Source organism: Dreissena polymorpha, chromosome 7, assembly GCF_020536995.1.
Source record: "Dreissena polymorpha isolate Duluth1 chromosome 7, UMN_Dpol_1.0, whole genome shotgun sequence".
NCBI lineage: Eukaryota > Metazoa > Mollusca > Bivalvia > Myida > Dreissenidae > Dreissena > Dreissena polymorpha.
Window position 1 is genome coordinate 28768278 of NC_068361.1, and position 6270 is coordinate 28774547.

General features: G+C 35.9%; 1 protein-coding gene across 1 annotated transcript in view; it reads left to right on the forward strand.

Moving 5' to 3' along the window:
- Positions 1–6270, forward strand: part of LOC127836866 (angiopoietin-2-like) — a 456318-nt gene that overhangs the window by 155831 nt on the left and 294217 nt on the right. The gene's annotated exons all lie outside the window — the stretch shown is intronic.

The window sequence follows — 6270 nt, forward strand, 5'->3', positions numbered from 1 at the left end:
ACTCATCACCTAAAAAGACTGATGGCATTTTCCGCAATACAAATTCTGGAAAGTACACGTTTAAAGAGGCCTTTTTACAGATTTTGGCATGTTTTGAAGTTTGTTAGTAAATGCTTTATATTGATAAATGTAAACATTAAATTTTAAAAGCTCCAGTAAAAAATCAAATATAAAATTTAAAAAAGGTAAAAAAAAAAAGTAGCCCGCAGCGGGGCTCGAACCAGTGACCCCCGGAAACCTGAAGTAAAAACGCATTAGCCAACAGAGCTATCGTGCCAAGCACACATAAAACCCGTATTTTATACGTTATATAAGCAATCTTCGTAGTTTCACAAATTTAAACGACAACAACAGAACTCTCCAAATAATTCAATCGTGTCGCGTTGCAACGCTTTATAATTTTTAGGTTTTTAAATCGTCAAAAGATACATATAATGGCTATATCAGACCATGGCAAATGCTCAGTAATACTGTTTCCTCACAAATATCATAACTAAACCGAAAATTTGTGAATCGGATACAACTTTTTTCAATTTTACCAAACTGTGAAAAGAATGACCGCTGGCGATTTTTTCTAATTAAATAAATGATCAGTTAACACATACAGATAGGAAACAAAATGTTGTATTATTCTGGTTTGTAGGGGCTGTAAAAGAACAATCACATGAAGGACATTCCATAAAATGTTTTATTTCAATAATCGCAGATGTTAACTGTATTTCGATAAAACGCCCAATTAGAGGCGAAGCATAAAAGAGAAAACATTTCTACTTGTAGTATTCATGTCTTGTATGATATCTTACAACGGTCGAATAATTTGCTCGAAGAAAGCCGTCTGTATGTACATAGTCAGCATGCTTTTAGAAAACAATAAAATCAATTAGCAGTTCGTCTGTTCTTATCTGTTGATGGTAAACTTAGCCGGAGTTATCGTTCGTTATCTGGCAGGGGTTTGAAGTTATCACAACTTGTTTATTTCTTGCATACACCGTTGTATTCTCTGCGACGTATCATGTCAAGAGTCGGGAATCAAAACGCTGCAAATTTTCTTTATTTCGCCAAGAAAACAAAACCTAGTGTTCTTTGGTGTCACTTTTCACAGACAGAAAGCAACGAACATTCTTCCGATTCAATAAGTGTTAGCCTTGAACATTTTACATATGACTTTAAGAACGAGCGCTTAATTTTAGAAACAAAATATTTAGATCCAAATATATGGGGAATCTTTCTGTTCGTTTTCTTTCTATAGTCATCACAATGCGTTGCTTAAGAAATTTTATTACGCTGCGCAAACAAAACTGGGTCAATTTATAGAAAACCTGATTATGCAACTTTTTTATGATTGCGCATTAAGAATATTCAACATCACGATGGCCGACAAGATAAGAACGGGTTACACATCTCTAAAATAATGTTACTTAACACATCCAAAATGACTACACAGTCACAAAAGTGCATTATTTTAGTTTTCATTTTAGACCAGTACAGTATGCCGCGATTCTATAGATAGTTACAATAGCACACACTTAGTGCCGCGATTCTATAGATAGTAACAATAGTACACACTTAGTGCCGCGATTCTATAGATAGTTACAATAGCACACACTTAGTCCGAACAGTCTCATCAGGGACGATACTTTCAGCTTTAATTGATTTTTTCTTTTTAAAAGAAGTGTTTCCTTCGCGAAAATCCAGTTTATGCAGCCAGGTAATCTGGGGAACACTTTACGAACATACATTAAGCCCCGTTTTCCCAGATCGAGGCTCAAGTTAAAGTGTTATCATTTGAGTCGCGTTCTGAGAAAACTGGGCTTAATGCATGTGCGTAAAGTGTCGTTCCATATTAGCCTGTGCAGTCCGCACATGCTTATTAGGGACGACACTTTCGCCTTAACTGGATTTTCGTGTAGAAGAGACTTCCTTTAATCGAAAAATACCATTAAAGCGGAAAGTGTCGTCCCTGATTAGCCTGTACGGACAGCACTGGCTAATCTGGGATGAAACGCACATGCATTAAGCCTAGTTTTCTCAGAACGCGTCTCATTTGGTGAAGACTACTTTGCTCTATCGATTACTAATGAAACAAATTGTTATCACATCATGTTAATAATGATAACGCATCATGAAGTAATTATTAAAATCTTTATTCGAAATCAATAATACCCGTCATCTTCAAGCCGTTCAGTTAAACAACCCGCATTGTTGGCATCAATACTGACATGAAGACAGTCCGTCGTCAGCGTAATGTTTTGTAAATTGTGCGAATACATTTTGTTATAAGAGACACACAAAGCGCAGAAATATTATAGTATTCATAAACTATTCGATTCGATAAAATGTACCAAAATAACTGGTACAAATACAAGTGATATTTATGTCATTTAGATATGTGTTGAAGGGCTCATTTATAATACTAGTTATTAAAAGAATATTTAGTGAATCAGGATTTGGTTGAAATGCCATGGAACATGTTGATTCCGGCCGGCATCAATCAGCAACAATATGGCCGCTTGTCATCGCGGTTTCGGACACTTCATATCTCGCGCTATCTCGTCCGATCGTGTCACTCCGCGAGAGACGCTGAGATTACAAATTTCAGATGGCGAATAATCTGTGAAAAATGTCGAAATTTTGCTCCATCATCAACGCAAAATGACATGGATTTGTGACCATAAATTGGCGGTAAAATTTACGGGATGTCGTAAATCAAACTTAACGGTGGTAATTTACGACATCGGTCACGTGTTGTAGCCTCAGTTTGGTCTCGACGGATGTATCAAATTCAGTTCGTTATCATCGATGCATGATTTGTGGCGAGTAATTAAGATGAATAGCTTTAGGATTTCGTGCAAGAACATTTCGGCTGAGAAATGAACGGGTCGCAACAGAGGCATCAATTTCTGATCACCAAGCAACATATAAACCCAATCGGAGTTTCGGCAGTCAAAGACCTATATATAGTGTATTATAGGTCTTTGCGGCAGTGAATGCTTAATAATAAAAAAAAATACACCAAAGTTGGTTAACCGGTACACCGGTAAACGTAACTGTAAAAATAAAACTATATACAAATGTATATGTACTTTTCTCAAAGCACTTGTAGCCGAGTATGTTTATGTCGTAATAAAATCAAGGGAAATATAGGAAATCGCGCATTTAACGCAAGCACTGTATACCAAATCAGTCGAAAACTTTATTTTATTTGATAATTATAAGAATAACGCGCGAACTATTTCAAACAAGTTATAAAGAGGAGTCTGAACTCCAAACAATTACAAAATTTAATGATGTCGAAATCAAACATTTGAACTATGATGCGACAAATATTTAAAATAATTATTATCACATTAAATTGTTCAGCATACAGATCTTTAGAGAACCCAAAACTTTGTTGTGCAAGAAATAAGTAATCAAATTGATCTAGATAAAAAAGTTTAGTATTTTACATATAATTGATAATGTAAATAATGGAAATGGGTTACGCAAAATGGATCTTTCTTCTGGCATTCTATACAAGGTGAAATAGGATAATAAACATAAATTAATTCCGTGCATAAATGCTCGTTTTAATATAAAAGTAAATCGCGATAGCTTTAAATGTGTGTTTTTTAACGAGCGGACTGAGGGTAAAAACAAAATAAAACAAATGCCGGAATCGTGCCATTTGTTTATTTGAGCCGCGTTCTGGGAAAACTGGGCTTAAGACAATCAAGACATGCTAACCAGGTCTCTTCTAAACGAAAATCCAGTGTATAAGAAAATATCGTCCCGAATTAAACTGTGCATACTGTACAGGCTAATCTGGTATGACACTTTACACGCATGTATTAAGCCTAGTTTTCATAGAACGCAGCTAATTATAATTATTTGGCCTTGATCTGAGAAAACTGATTATAATGTATGTGCTTTAAGTGTCATCCCAGATTAGCATGTGCAGTTCGCACTGGCTAATCAGGGACGACACTTTCCGCTGTTATGACAGATTTCGTTTAAATGGAGTTCTCTTCATAGCAAAAATACAATTTGAGCGGGAAGTGTCGTCCCGGAATAGCCTGAACGGACTGCACAGGCTAATCTGAGATGACACTTTTCGCGCATGCATTAAGCCCAGTTTTCCCAGAACGAGGTTCATTTTGCTATCTCTTCTCGACAGTGCACTTTTCTGGTGCTCACGTTACATGGTGAGGAAATAACGATGTATATACCGGTAACATTGTTTAAACTTTCGATATGAAATACCCATTTCAACATAGAACTAAAACATACAGAGTTTGAGTATTGACGAATTTCAATTTGATTACCTTGATCAAATAGTTCTTATGATCGTACTATTCGCGAACTGAATGGTCTTGTTTGAACACCTTGTACCTTCACACGATAGACAAAACCTGGCGTGTTTTGTATCTCTTCCTCAATTAGCGACCATTGAATGATTTTTTGTAGATTTAACCGATTTCTTTACCGTTTGTTTAATCATGAAGCTATGCTTTTTATTAAATCAAACCGGAAAATATTGTTTTGTTTTTCTAAATCGATGATTGTCGTCTCATATTGGTTCAACCGTTAAATGGTCGCGAGTTGAGAAAACTAAAACTTATTTACATGAGAGTAGATCGATTAGTTTTGCAAATATATACACAGCGTGCGTCCGATCGTTTGGTTGTACAAAAAAGTTTAAATGTTGACATGAGCGATGTTCATACTTAATAAATAGTATGTGCATTGTGTAATTAACAAATGCTGCATAATATGCAAAGATTGCCTTACTAAACAACTAGATGATTTCAAAATAAACTGTGTGTGAGCAGTTCTTCCGTCCGTACGTTCATGATGATTTCAAAATATACCGTCTGCCATCAATTCGTCCGTCCGTACGTTCATGATTTCAAAATATACCGTCTGTCATTAGTTCGTTTGTCCGTACGTTCATGATGATTTCAAAATAAACTGTCTGTGACCAGTTCGTTCGTCCGTGCGTTCATTATTATTTCAAAATAAACTTTCTGTGAGCAGTTCGTCCGTCCGTACGTTCATGATGATTTCAAAGTAAACTGTATGTGAGCAGTTCGTCCGTCCGCACGTTCACCTCAAGATGAAGATTGAAGTTTTTGTTTTGACAAATGAAACACAATTCAAATCGTTTAAACTGCCCATCAAAGTCATGTCTAGTAACTAAACAAAAGTGTAAACGCACCTATTCACATGTTGCGCATTGTGTTTTCAAGAGTACTCACATGCGCCATTTGAGATCTTCTGTCCACCGTGACAAATACATTTTCGTGTGTGATAATTACATTTAAGAGTGTATTTATCCGAAAGTGCGTGGCGCGAATGTAGTATAATTATACTTTCGTGGGGCCAGGATCGAACGTTGTGTACTTACTCGATTTACTGCATGATTTTAATAAAGAAATCGATTAGTAACTCAAACATACGCACTTATTTCGAGCGGGTTTCACAAGGATCATAAGTTGACATCTACAATGATTTTGGGTGTGTGCATATTTGCGCAAGTTTTATAGTTACAGCTGATGGGCTCGTAATTTATCACTATTTTGACTCTCCTTCAATATGACGGACCTTACAGGAACCTTTTCACAAATTTGGCATGAATTAAAGTTTGTCATTAAATGCTTTATATTGATACATGTAAACATTTGATCTAAAAAGCTGAAGATAAAAAAACGCGAATAAAAAGAAAGATAAGTAACCCTCATCTGAGCTCGAACCACTGACCTTTGGAGTAAAAGTCTAACGCTTTGGCCGCTCGGCCATCCATGCTCATACAATGTTAGATGTATTTTATACTTAATATAGGCAATCCTCCTAGTGTCACAATTTAATGACACCAACAGAACTCTTAAAAAATATATTTTTCAGGTTTTTCAATCGTCAAAAGAATATGTTTGATATTTTATAGCATCTTAAATGTTCAGTATTAAAGTTTCCTCACAAATATCATAACGACAAAAACGAAACTTTGCGCATCTGAAATATTCTTTTCAATTTTGTCGATTTACCAAAACGTGAAAAGGCCCCTTTAAATAGAGGATCTACTTAGAAATTGGACTATACCGGTTTCGCTTTACTTACAGGAGCGTTACTTTTAACCGGTATGCTTTTTCCAAGTACTTCTAACTAACTGAGCAGCCTCTGCAAATGCAGTTTCTCCGATACTGTTTGTCTAGCGAATAAGCGCATCCGAGTTTCCAATACCCAATCGGTTTACAGCCATTTTCAACGGCCACTTGAATCCAACCTTCAAAACCC